The following is a 14,253-nucleotide window of genomic DNA, read 5'->3' as shown; positions in this document are numbered from 1 at the left end:
ATACATATGAGGCTGAAGGAGGCCGTTCACTATGAAATCTGACTGACGGCCTCTCTGACGGCCTCGACGGCCTCTCTGACTGCCTCTCTGACTGCCTCTCTGACTGCCTCTCTGACGGCCTCTCTGACGGCCTCTCTGACGGCCTCTCTGACGGCCTCTCTGACGGCCTCTCTGACGGCCTCTCTGACGGCCTCTCTGACTGCCTCTCTGACAGGCTCTCTCCCCGGCGGCTCCTGTGATCTGTACGCTGATCTTAGCTGAAGTATGAGCAAATCAAAGCGGATTCCTGTCGCTGGGGCATTCTAAGGCCACGTTCACACGGTATACTTTTTATATTTCAGAACATAAACTACTTATAACTCTCCGAAATACACTTAAAATACGCCAGCAAACACATTTCGATAAGAAATATGCGGTGTACTTCATATGAGACGTATTTTCCTGCTGCTGAATTAACCCCTTAATGACCGAGCTACTTTTTAATTTTTTCCATCGTCTCATTCAAAGAGCTATAACTTTTTATTTTTGATTGACATAGTTGTATAGGAAAAAAAATTTTTTGCGGGACAAGTTGTATTTTTTAATAGCACCATGTTAAGGTACATATAATTCATAGAATTATATGTAGAAAAAAAAGCAGCAATTTCGCCACACTTTTTTGCGTCCTAAATTTACGTAGTTTACGGGGTTGTATAAATAACAATAACTTTATTCAGCGGGTCGTTACGATTGCAACGATACCAAATTCATATTGATTTCTTGTGTTTTACTACTTTTACACAGTAACAGCACTTTTTTTTTCAAAATAATTTGTTTTTTGTCTCCATATTTGAAGAGCCGTAACTTTTTTATTTTTCCGACGATGCAGTTGTATGAGGGCTTTTTTTTTGCGCGACGTAGTTTTTATTGGTACCATTTTGGAGTACATGCGACTTTTTGATCACTTTTTATCGAATATTTTTTTTAACGCAGGATAAAGAGAAAACGCCAATTTTTGCATTGTTTTTATGTTATTTTTTTACGACATTTGCAGAGCGGGTTAAACAATGTAATAACTTTATAGTTGGACGTTATGGACGCGGCGATACCAAATATGTGCAACTTTTTTAGTTTTTTTAATAATAAAGCATTTTGTAAGGGGAAAAAGTGGGGTTTTCATTTTTTCCCCACTTATTTATCATTAACTTTATTAAACTTTCTTTTTACTTTTTTACTAGTCCCACTAGGGGACTTCACTATGCGATTATCCGATTGCTTTTATAATACACTGGAATACTTCTGTATTGCAGTGTATTAGTGCCTGTCCATATATTATGCATGGACTAGCAGGCATTAACTATGGGCAGACCTGGGGGCCTTTATCAGGCCCCCGGATGCCATCGCAGAGTACAGGTGTCTTCTATCACACGCAGGGTGCCGGTGGGATGAGAGAGGGAGCTCCCTCTCTCCAAAACTACTCCGATGCAGCGCTCGCTATTGAGCGTCGCATCTGAGGGGTTAAATGGGCAAGATCAATACTGATATAGACCTCGCCCGCTCGAGCAGGGCTGCGCTCAGCCCTCAGCTACCTCTGGTAGCGGAGAGAAGTGAGATTTAACGGCTTGCTACTTTTTTTATTCTAATGCAGCACAGGTAAAAAGGCTACTACATCAGAATAAAGACCATTAGTGGCCGCCGTAAAAACACTTATGGGCGGTCACTAACGGGTTAAGAAACGCCTCGTGACATCCCCTTGGATAGGAACAGAGCTGCAGCACAGCCGCCATACTGTGACCAGACCCTCATATACGGATGACCTATCCACAGCCCTCAACCTGGACAATCCCTTTTAAGGGAATGTGTCACAAATAAAAAAATTTTTTTTTTAACCCCTTCCCTCTTTGGCCACTTTCAACCTTCCTGACTGAGCCTCATTTTTCAAATCTGACATGTTTCACTTTATGTGGTAATAACTTCGGAATGCTTTTACCTATCCAAGCGATTCTGAGATTGTTTTCTCGTGACACATTGGACTTTAAGTTAGTGGTAAAATTTGGTTGATATGTTCAGTATTTAATTGTGAAAAACTCCAAAATGTAGCGAAAAATTGCAAACATTAGCATTTTTCTAAATTTTAATGTATCTGCTTGTAAGACAGGCAGTTATACCACACAAAATTGTCACTAATTAACATCCCCCATATGTCTACTTTTATGTTTGCATTGTTTTTTGAACATCCTTTTATTTTTCTATGACGTCACAAGGCTTAGAACTTTAGCAGCAATTTCTCACATTTTCAAGAAAACTTCAAAAGGCGATTTTTACAGGAGCCAGTTCAGTTGTGACGTGGTTTTTAGGGCCTTATATATTAGCAACCCTCAATAAGTCACCCCATTTTAAAAACTGCACCCCTTAAAGTATTCAAAACAGCTTTTAGAACGTTTCTTAACCCTTTAGGCGTTTCACAGGAATTGAAGCAAAGTAGAGGTGAAATTTACAAAGTAAATTTTTTTTTGTTGCAGAAATTCATTTTTAATTCATTTTTTTTGTAACACAGAAGGTTTTAGCAGTGAAACGCAACTCAATATTTATTGCCCAGATTCTGCAGTTTTAGGAAATATCCCACATGTGGCCCTAGTGTGGTAATGTGCTGGAACACCGGCCTCAAAATCAAAGAAGCACCTAGAGGATTTTGGGGCCTCCTTTTTATTAGAATATATTTTAGGCACCATGTCAGGTTTGAAGAGGTCTTGTGGTACCAAAACAGTGGAAACCCCCCAAAAGTGACCCCATTTGGGAAACTACAGCCCTTGAGGAAATTATCTAGGGGTATAGTGAGCATTTTTTAGACCCGACAGTTTTTTTTGCAGAAATTTTTGGAAGTAGGTCGTGAAAATCTACATTTTTTCCAAATAAAATGTAGGTTTAGCAAATCTTTTTTCATTTAGAAAAGGACTAAAGGAGAAAAAGCACCACAGCATTTGTAAAGCAATTTCTCCTGAGTAAAACGATACCCCACATGTGGTCATAAATGGCTGTTTGGACACACGGCAGGGCTCAGAAGGAAAAGAGCGCTATTTGGCTTTTGGAACTCAAATTTAGCAGGAATGGTTTGCAGAGGCCAGGTCACATTTACAAAGCTCCTGAGGGGACAAAACAGTGGAAACCCCCAACAAGTGACCCCATTTTGGAAACCACCCCTTGAGGAGATTATCTAGGGGTATAGTGAGCATTTTGAACCCCACAGGTGTTTTACAGAACTTATTGGAAGTAGGCCGTGAAAATGAAAATCTAGAAAATGTAGGTTTACATATAAAGAAAGACAAGGAATCTTGACAGTCACAGAGCTCTGTACAGTCGTACGGTGCCAACCAGGGATTTTTTTTAAAATGGAAGAAAATGTGTGCGGGGGAAAAAATCCTGGTATAAAGAGGCTCTCGGCTCAAAATGACTAAAAATACAAATTTATTGATGTATAACTAAAATTAATGATATTGCAAAATGACATATAAACAAACAAAACAAACAAACATCACAAGCCCGGCCGGGTAAATTATAAATATAGTTCACCAAATAAGGAAGAACAATCTTGCTCACAAGCCGTATATAGAAGGGCAACACTCGCCTCATATGGCTATATAATATGTTAGTGAGCGCTGTTAGTGAGAAACTGAAGGAATGTTCCCCTCCGGCCTGCGCATTGAGATGTTTTTTCATCTCCGCATTACTAGTGCCATAACTTTCTTATTTTTCGGTTGATGGAGCTGTATGTGGGCTTGTTTTTGCGGGACGGGTTGTAGATTTTATTGGTACCATTTTGGAACACATACGACTTTTTGATCACTTTTTGGTATAGGAAATTACTAAAAACAAGCAATTCTGAAATAGTGTTTTATTGTTTTTTTTCCGGCATCCACAGTCCGCCATAAATTACACGTTAACTTTATTCTGCGGGTCGATACGATTACGGCGATACCAAATTTATATAGTTTTTTAATGTATTGCAGCTTTTGCACAATAAAATCACTTTTTTTTTAATAAAATCATTTGTTTTCTGTGTTGCCATATTCTAAGACCCATAACTTTTTTATTTTTTTCGTGGACAAGCTGTGTCAGGGATTATTTTTTGCAGGATGGATTGTCTTTTTTATTGGTATTATTTTGGAGTAAATGTGACATTTCGATCACTTTTTATAGCATTTTTTTGGAGGAGATGTGACCTAAAAACAAAGATTCTGGCGTTGTTTTTAATATTTTTTTTTTTTTACGGTGTTCACCGTGTGGGATAAATTACATAATAGTTTTATAGTTTGGGTCGTTACAGACGCGGCGATACCAATTATGTATAGTTTTTAAAAAAATTTAGGTTTTTTTCCCATAATAAAATACTCATTATGGGGAAAAAAGGCCGTTTGGCTTTTTTTTATTTTTTTTTACTTGAAACTTGTGTGCTTTTATTGTTTTACGACATTTTTAATAACTTTTTTTTAACCTCTTTGACTTGTCCCACTAGGGGACTTGAGGGGGTGATGGCCCGATCGCTACCCTAATACACTGCACTACATACGTAGTGCAGTGTATTAGCGGGCTCAGTTATTCACTGACAGCAAGCCTATGAGGACCCGCCACAGGCTTCCGTACAGCGCAGACACGGACGCCATTATTTGGCCTCCGATTGGCCGGATAGGAGAATAGCTCCGGTCCTGGCAATTACAGGAGGGTGCCAGCTGTATAATAGCACATACACACACACACACACACACACACACACACACACACACACACACACACACACACACACACACACACACACACACATATATATATATATATATATATATATATATATATATATATATATACATGCACACACACACACACACACACACACATACATACACATACACACACACACATACATACATACATACATACATACACACACACACACACACACGCATATATATATATATATATATATATGCACACACACACATATATATATATATATATATACACACACACACACACATATATATATATATATATATACACACACACACATATATATATATATATATACACACACACACACACACATATATTACACATATATATACACACACACACACACACACACACACACACACACACATATATATATATGTATACACACATAAACACACATATATATACACACACACACACACACATATGTATATATACACACACACACCTATATATATATATATATGTATACACATATAAATGTATACACACATATATTATATATATATATATATATATACTGTTAGAAAAGTTTTATTTTAAATTTATTCTTACTTCATGTAATACATATTAAATGTGCATGCAGGTTTCTCAGAAATTACTTTAGTTGACAAAGAGTTAAATGACAGTCTCTCTTTAAGTGTATGAGGCGGTTGGACTTCTTAATAAAGATTGCAATCTCCAGAGGAAGTCCAACGTGGCCTAATCTCATTTTGAAGTCTAACATTTCATGTGACCGGAAAGCCACGGACGGTTTTTCAGTTGGTCTGATATGTGTATATAAACCTGTGCTTATGGAATGAAGTTAGACATACAGTCACACACACACACACACACACACACACACACACACACACACACACACACTATATACACTACCGTTCAAAAGTTTAGGGTCACTTAGAAATGTCCTAATTTTTGAAAGAGAAGCACAGTTTTTTTCAATGAAGATAACATTAAGTTAATCAGAAATCCACTCTATACATTGTTAATGTGCTAAATGACTATTCTAGCGGCAAACGTCTGGTTTTTAATGCAATATCTACATAGGTGTATAGAGGCCCATTTCCAGCAACCATCACTCCAGTGTTCTAATGGTACATTGTGTTTGCTAACGGTGTTAGAAGGCTAATGTATGATTAGGAAACAGTTGAAAACCCTTGTGCATTTATGTTAGCACCGCTGTAAACAGTTTTGCTGTTTAGAGGAGCTATAAATCTGACCTTCCTTTGAGCTAGTTGAGAATGTGGAGCATTACATTTGTGGGTTCGATTAAACTCTCAAAATGGCTAGAAAAAGAGAGCTTTCATGTGAAACTCGACAGTCTATTCTTGTTCTTAGAAATGAAGGCTATTCCATGCGAGAAATTGCCAAGAAACTGAAGATTTCCTACAATGGTGTGTACTACTCCCTTCAGTGGACAGCACAAACAGGCTCTAACCAGAGTAGAAAGAGAAGTGGGAGGCCCCGCTGCACAACTGAGCAACAAGACAAGTACATTAGAGTCTCTAGTTTGAGAACTCGATGCCTCACAGGTCCTCAACTGGCAGCTTCATTAAATAGTACCCGCAAAACGCCAGTGTCAACGTCTACAGTGAAGAGGCGACTCCGGGATGCTGGCCTTCAGGGCAGAGTGGCAAAGAAAAAGCCATATCTGAGACTGGCTAATAAAAGGAAAAGATTAATATGGGCAAAAGCACACAGACATTGGACAGAGGAAGATTGGAAAAAAGTGTTATGGACAGACGAATCGAAGTTTGAGGTGTTTGGATCACACAGAAGAACATTTGTGAGACGCAGAACAACTGAAAAGATGCTGGAAGAGTGCCTGACGCCATCTGTCAAGTATGATGGAGGTAATGTGATGGTCTGGGGTTGCTTTGGTGCTGGTAAAGTGGGAGATTTGTACAAGGTAAAAGGGATTTTGAATAAGGAAGGCTAGCACTCCATTTTGCAACGCCATGCCATACCCTGTGGACAGCGCTTGATTGGAGCCAATTTCATCCTACAACAGGACAATGACCCAAAGCCACCTCCAAATGATGCAAGAACTATTTAGGGAAGAAGCAGGCAGCTGGTATTCTATCTCTAATGGAGTGGTCAGCGCAGTCACCAGATCTCAACCCCATAGAGCTGTTGTGGGAGCAGCTTGACCGTATGGTACGCAAGAAGTGCCCATCAAGCCAATCCAACTTGTGGGAGGGGCTTCTGGAAGCATGGGGTGAAATTTCTCCCGATTACCTCAGCAAATTAACAGCTAGAATGCCAAAAGTCTGCAATTCTGTAATTGCTGCAAATGGAGCATTCCAAGACGAAAGCAAAGTTTGAAGGATAAAATTATTATTTCAAATAAAAATCATTATTTCTAACCTTGTCAATGTCTTGACTATATTTTCTAGTCATTTTGCAACTCATTGCAACTTCAATCAAGAATATCCCGAAAACGACATCGCTGGGCTACAGCTAGGTAATTAGAAAAATTATCAACTTTAGAAGGGTGAGCTTAATAGCTAAATTTTTGAAGATGGGAATAAACCTTTAAAGGGTTAATTGCCGAAATCAGCGGCGCTGAGCATCGGAAACAACTCAGTAAGCCCTTATTCACACGACACGGTTTCCCGGCCATTCATTAAACGGCCGTAATGCGGCCACAGTAGGAACAAATAGACCCCTAATGGGGCTATACACACAACCGATTTTTTGACGGGCCGGGAAACCCGGCTGTCAAAAACCGGGACATGCCTTATTTTCGGCCGTTTACCTGGCCGCCTGGCTCCCATAGAAGTCTATGGGGCCGGGTAATACACGGCCATCACCGCAATATGTCCCGAGTGATGGCCGTGTATTCCATTGCTCGCGCTCTCTCCTCCTCCTCCTCACAGTGCATAGTGCATGTGAGGAGGAGAAGGGTCTTATTTTGCTCCCTGTAGGAGTCGGAATCCCCAATCCCCGGCCGGGGATTGGGGATTCCACTACAGGAAAAGTGAGTGACTACACTGTCCATATATGGGCAGTGAAGTCACTCACTTCTGAAGCGGAATCCCCGACCCTGTGGCCAGGGATTCCGCTACAGTAGAAGTCAGTGACTACACTGTCCATATATGGACATTGAAGTCAGTGAATTCTCCTGGAAAGGGGGGGCGGGGTGCAACCTGCAGGGGGCTGGGTGGCATTACCTGCAGGGGGCTGTGTAGCATTACCTGCAGGGGCTGGGTGGCATTACCTGCAGAGGGCTGGGTGGCATTACTTACATGGGGCTGGGTGGCATTACCTACCAGGGTGGCTGTGGCATTATCTACAGAGGGAAGTGTGTGGCAACAAATTTAAATTAAATTCATCTGATTTTAAAAAGGACAGGGAAAAAAACAGATGCAAAAAAGGTCAAAATCGGACGTTAAAAATGGCCCGGAACGGATACAAAACGGCCGTTTATCGGCCGACACTCGGACCCTGTAGTGTGCATGAGGCCTAACTGTACGTACTCGTGTGGGAAGTAACCTCCCGCGACGACGTATAGTTACTGACTCGTGCGGATAGGGGTTAAAATGTTGGGTGACCCCACATCATTTCTTCAATTATTATTATTTTTTTTTTAAATAAATGACATGGGATCCCCCCATTTTTCATAACAGGCCAGATACAATAAAGCAGCCCAGCTCCCAGCTCTGCCATCCACTAGGCTTCAGGCTACGTTAGGCCTGCAGCCTATGAGACCAAGCAGGATCGCTGTTCATGCCGGCGCGATGACGTAACTAGATCTCACCACCTACTCAAGGGTCCCATCTCACAGACTTCAGGACTGATGGGGCTGTGGAGCTCCGTTCATCGCGGGAACGGGGCTAGGTGTGTATGAGTTTTTTTTAATTTGGGGGGTACCCGTTCAGCATACACGGGGGGGGGGGGGTGTAGCGTAGCACTATCTACATGGGGTAAGCCCATAATGCGTGACTGCTGGTGCCCTGTATCTAAGCCTATCATGTGATGCTGACAGCTGAGACAAGGTTCCTAGTTCCATCATGTCGGATACCTGAGACAATGTATCCAATTCTATCCAGAGGTGTAGCTATAGGGACTGTAGTCTTCTAGATGTTCTGTCTCCGAAAAAGTCCCTAGCAACGCTCCTGTGACAGTGTATGCCAGGAAACTCTCCCAACTATACACCCACACGTCAATAAGATGCCACAACCGTCTTTTTGGCACCCATTCAGACCGGATATTTCTGGATACAACAATCCCAACTATTATTAGAAAGCGCTTTTTGATAGAACTGAATATAAAGAAATACTGTGTGCTACAATATTTTCTCTTTTTAATGGCAGTCAATGCAAGACGTATTCAACCTCCAAGAATATCACATTTTCCGCAGCAAAATTACATGCGATATATGAGGATTTGTAGTGGACTTTGCTACAATTTCATCCATTACATCCGCAGCAATTTCTTAAAGCCGCAGTATGATACTGTAAATTGGCGCAAAATTTGCATGGGTAACGTCCTGACTCTGAATAGCGCCAGAACCCAGCAATGCGCCCGAGATTAAGAGGACCAGACAAGGAGCAGGGACGGTAATTATTACTTTCCGGAATATTCTAAGGGATCTACCCTGTATCTAATTCTATCATGTGGTATACTGTCTGCTGGGGCCCTGTTTCTAAACGTAGCATGTGGGATACTGTCCGCTTGTCATGTGTGATACTGTCTGTTGGGCTGCTGTATCTAAGCCTATCATGTGGGATACTGTACCCTGGGGCCTTGTATCTAAGCCTAGCATGTGGGATACTGTCCCCTGGGGCCCTGTATCTAAGCCTAGCATGTGGGATACTGTCCCCTGGGGCCCTGTATCTAAGCCTAGCATGTGGGATACTGTCTGCTGGGGCTCTGTTTCTAAGCCTAGCATGTGGGATATGGTCTGATGGGCCCTGTATCTAAGCCTAGCATGTGGGATACTGTCTGGGGCCCTGTATCTAAGCCTAGCATGTGGGATACGGTCTGATGGGCCCTGTATCTAAGCCTAGCATGTGGGATACGATCTGATGGGTCCTGTATCTAAGCATATCATGAAATATGTTCATGAAATTAATAAATACAATGTACAGCATGGGGTCACCCTCATAAATCTTCAACTAGTGCCTTGCTGGAGAGCCTGAAGGCAGAGGGGTAACTGTGATGCCTTTTACATTGAACGTTGCTTTTGTCTTTCCTCTCGGTTGGTAACATTAGCGCCACCCTCTAATTCTGACCAGTCCTGATCACATGCCACCCCCACCACCAGCGGTAAGTGCAGTGCCGTCCTCTGTGCACATTGTGATGTTGTGTCATTTACCAGGCTGGATTTTCTCTATAACCGGTTAGTTGATATCTGATATAATATTATCCCTCTGATAACTAGGTTTTCGTTCCGTTAAATTGTAAATATTACTGCCTGAGCTGAACGATTAAAAATAAGTTTATTTAGATAAATCTTTAAAAATGGGCCCTTGAAGCCAAAATAACAGGCTCAATCAAGTGGTCAGCAGCAGAGACCTAGCCTAAGAGGCAAAGGATACTAACTACCCACAGACCAGTCTCTCCTATTATTATATATAAGCTGAATCCTAATGATTGATTAGTAATAGCGCCGTACCACGCTACACCTTGCGCTATGTTGCGCTAGTCTGGCTCTTAAAGCCACGTATAGTGATGTGGTCAGCAATAGGGTCAAGACCTCCAATGTTCGGTAGCAAGCCCCCTGTTGCAAGATCACTGACCAGTATTCACTAAAAGTTAAATTGTTAGTTGTAATGCTATATCGTTAATCCTACGCGTTTCAGAACCACCGTTGCTGGTGGAACATCATCAGGGATTATTAGTGTTAAACGATAATCTTTAATATGGATGCCGGATCGCACGGTTGTGTGCATTAATGAACCTCCCGGCTCGTGCACGATCAAGATATAATGGTCGCACACGAGCCGGCGAGGTGCCGGTCTTTTAAACAGCTAGGGCCCTCCCCCCATACTGACATGCCCCCGGCGTGCCACCAATCCACATCCGACACGTCACTCTGGACCTGTCAGGACTGTGGCATGCCTCCCTTTATCGGCAGCCAATAGGGTATAGGTAGGACGACTAGCGTCCCTCGTAACGCTGGAGATCCGAGAAGCGGATCTAGTACTCAAATGGGGAATGATATACTCAAAGTGGGAGCAATGCCCTGTGCAGAGGACAATGTGCCGAACATCCAGCACAAATCCCCGCTATTGCCAGAACGCAGAGTTCACCAAGTGCAGGGCACTAGATCGTCTGAATGACACCAAAGTTGCGTCTCGTTGTTATGACGACCAGCCGGGCGCATACATATCCATGGGCAGGTTACAAGCATATAACGCTGCTCCTCGTCGATATAAAGATTTTAAATTTCCAAAGACATCTACCGTAGTAACTATGGATTAGATGTAGACTTTCACATTATTAAATGCTGTCATCAATACCTCACACCTTCTAGAGTGTACTCGTTACTCTATCAGAGTGGTACACATCTATAGTGAGAAGTTATTAGACAGCTACCATGACTTTCAAGGATTATAGGACATCAATCACGTATCCTTTCAATATTATACCTATACAAGGAGTTCCTATCAGGGACTTAGATTAGCCTCATACCGTATATAATGAACGGGACATGCTAAACCAACTTGTAATTCAAGGGTACATAGGTTTCTAGATGTTAGAGTTCTGGATGACACAGCGGTGTCATAGGAAACAGGCATAAGAAATTTGTTCGTTCAGGCCCAGGGGAGCAATGGTGCGCAGTCGAAAAATCCACTGCGCTTCCTTTTGAAGGATAATTTTATTAATATCACCTCCTCTCATAGTAGGTCTCACATATTCAATGCCTTGGAATCTAAGAGAGGAACTATCCCCATTATGAAATTCCCATATGTGACGAGATATCGGGGTATCCTCCTTCCTTCTGCAATCCCCTATATGATCCCGGATTCTCCTCCTGAACTCTCTAATGGTTTTGCCGATATATTGTTTTTCGCATATACAGGTAATCATATACACAATGCCCTTTGTTCGACAATTGATATAGGTCCTGTTCTCAAAAGTTCTTCCCGTACTCATGCTCTTGAAAGTCGTGCCACATTGAATAGAGGCACACGCCTTACACGATCCACATCTATATGTCCCTTTGAGGTTGCTATTAAGCCATGTAGTGGAAGAGTCCTGTCTACCCATATGGCTATGTACCACATGATCCTTGACATTCCTACCCCTCCTGAACGTAATAAGGGGAGAATGTCCCACCAGCTTTCCAATATCCGGATCAGCCTCTAGAATCCCCCAATAGCATTGGAGGATTTCTCTTACCTCCGAACTAGCTGAGTCAAACGTGCCAATGACTCTGATAATATTGTCATCGCTTTGCTTTGGTCTGGGATTCAATAAATCATCACGGTTACATCCTAGGGCGTTCTGATAAGCCCCTCTTAAAATATGCCTCAGGTATCCTCTATTAATAAATCTGTTTTCCAGTTCACATGCTGATATTTTAAAGTCAGATACAGTGGAGCAGTTTCGTCGTGCCCTCAAGTATTGACCCTTTGGTATTCCCCGTTTTAAATTCATAGGGTGACAGCTCTCCCACCTAAGCAAACTATTTGTGGCCGTCTCTTTGCGAAACATGTTGGTATGAATATTGCCACCCACGGTCTTAGATATCACTATATCCAGAAATGTAATTTTATTCACACTAATCTCTGATGTGAAGAACAGACCTTTATCATTTACATTAAGTATAGCAACGAATTCCTCAAACTCCACCTGGGTCCCTTTCCATAGTATTAAAATGTCATCAATGAATCTTATCCATAGTATAATATGCGATACCCATTGTTCCATTTTTTCACAAAAAACACACAACTCTTCCCACCAACCCAGGTATAAGTTCGCATACGTGGGTGCACACGGGCTCCCCATCGCCACTCCCCTGAGTTGGTGGTAATATTTCTGGTCAAATAGGAAGAAATTGTGCTCAAGAACAAATTTAAGAAGAGAGGTAACAAATTCATTATGCCATCCAACTTCCTTAGAACATCCATCGTATCCCTGATGTATGATGGGAGTGACACCACAAATGGTCTTAGGATCCTGTCAACATACAGGCTGGCATTTTGAGGTGGCCATACTCAAGAGGGGTCTATCATTTGTCCCAACAGGTAGATTTAACCTATTCACATGGGTGAAGGACCTAAATTTATTTGGTAGAAAATTAAAATGGAAACAATTTTTTAGGACACATGATAGACGCAAGTGTCTTGAGCTAGGTCTAACGGAGGATGAACTTCCTGATCTCAGACTATTGGAGGGGTTATGGGAAGAGGGCCAAAGGGAGGAAGGAAAAGGTCCATTCACGGATCTAAGGGTTCCTTCTAGTAAATTTGCGCCTCTCAATGACAATACCCCGATCGATGTGTTCATCAAGGTTGTGGAGGATCAACTCCGGTTATTAGATAACTCTAAATGTGGCCGGTTCAATACAACCAGAGAGGAAATGGCAGGACTTAGATCGCTGGAAAATGATGACAGTATTATTATCAAACCATCTGATAAGGGTGGGAATATTGTGGTCATGGACCGGATCAAATATAAGGCAATGTGTCACAAAATACTAAGGACAAACAGTGTTACAGGGTGCTACAATCAGATCCGACTACTATTTTCAAAAACCAATTGAAGGGAATTTTAGGTCCTGCAAAAACTTTGGATCTTATTAGTGAGAAGGAGATGAGCTTCATGTTAATTGATTTTCCCCAAATTGCTACCTTTTATGGTTTGCCAAAAATCCATAAAGGACTGGAACCATTAAAGGGTAGACCAATTGTCTCTGGCATCAATAGTCTATCGCAAAATGCCAGCCTGTATGTTGACAGGATCCTAAGACCATTTGTGGTGTCACTCCCATCATACATCAGGGATACGATGGATGTTCTAAGGAAGTTGGATGGCATTAGATGTGAACAGGACGTTCTACTGGCCTCCCTAGATGTTGAGGCACTGTATAGCTCTATCCCACATGATCAGGGATGTCTAGCAATTCAACATTTCCTTAGGGGGAAAGGAACTCAATTTGCAGCTCATAATGAATTTGTTATCTCTCTTCTTAAATTTGTTCTTGAGCACAATTTCTTCCTATTTGACCAGAAATATTACCACCAACTCAGGGGAGTGGCGATGGGGAGCCCGTGTGCACCCACGTATGCGAACTTATACCTGGGTTGGTGGGAAGAGTTGTGTGTTTTTTGTGAAAAAATGGAACAATGGGTATCGCATATTATACTATGGATAAGATTCATTGATGACATTTTAATACTATGGAAAGGGACCCAGGTGGAGTTTGAGGAATTCGTTGCTATACTTAATGTAAATGATAAAGGTCTGTTCTTCACATCAGAGATTAGTGTGAATAAAATTACATTTCTGGATATAGTGATATCTAAGACC

At 41.7% G+C, this 14,253-nt stretch overlaps 1 protein-coding gene across 1 annotated transcript in view; it reads right to left on the bottom strand.

Moving 5' to 3' along the window:
* The window catches only part of LOC142665291 (NACHT, LRR and PYD domains-containing protein 12-like), a 169,360-nt gene that overhangs the window by 29,156 nt on the left and 125,951 nt on the right, over positions 1–14,253 (bottom strand). The window lies entirely within an intron of this gene.

The sequence above is a fragment of the Rhinoderma darwinii genome, chromosome 12 (genome assembly GCF_050947455.1).
Source record: "Rhinoderma darwinii isolate aRhiDar2 chromosome 12, aRhiDar2.hap1, whole genome shotgun sequence".
Classification (NCBI taxonomy): Eukaryota; Metazoa; Chordata; class Amphibia; order Anura; family Rhinodermatidae; genus Rhinoderma; species Rhinoderma darwinii.
Note: the sequence above shows the minus strand (reverse complement) of the source record. Positions and strands in the feature narration are given on the sequence as shown.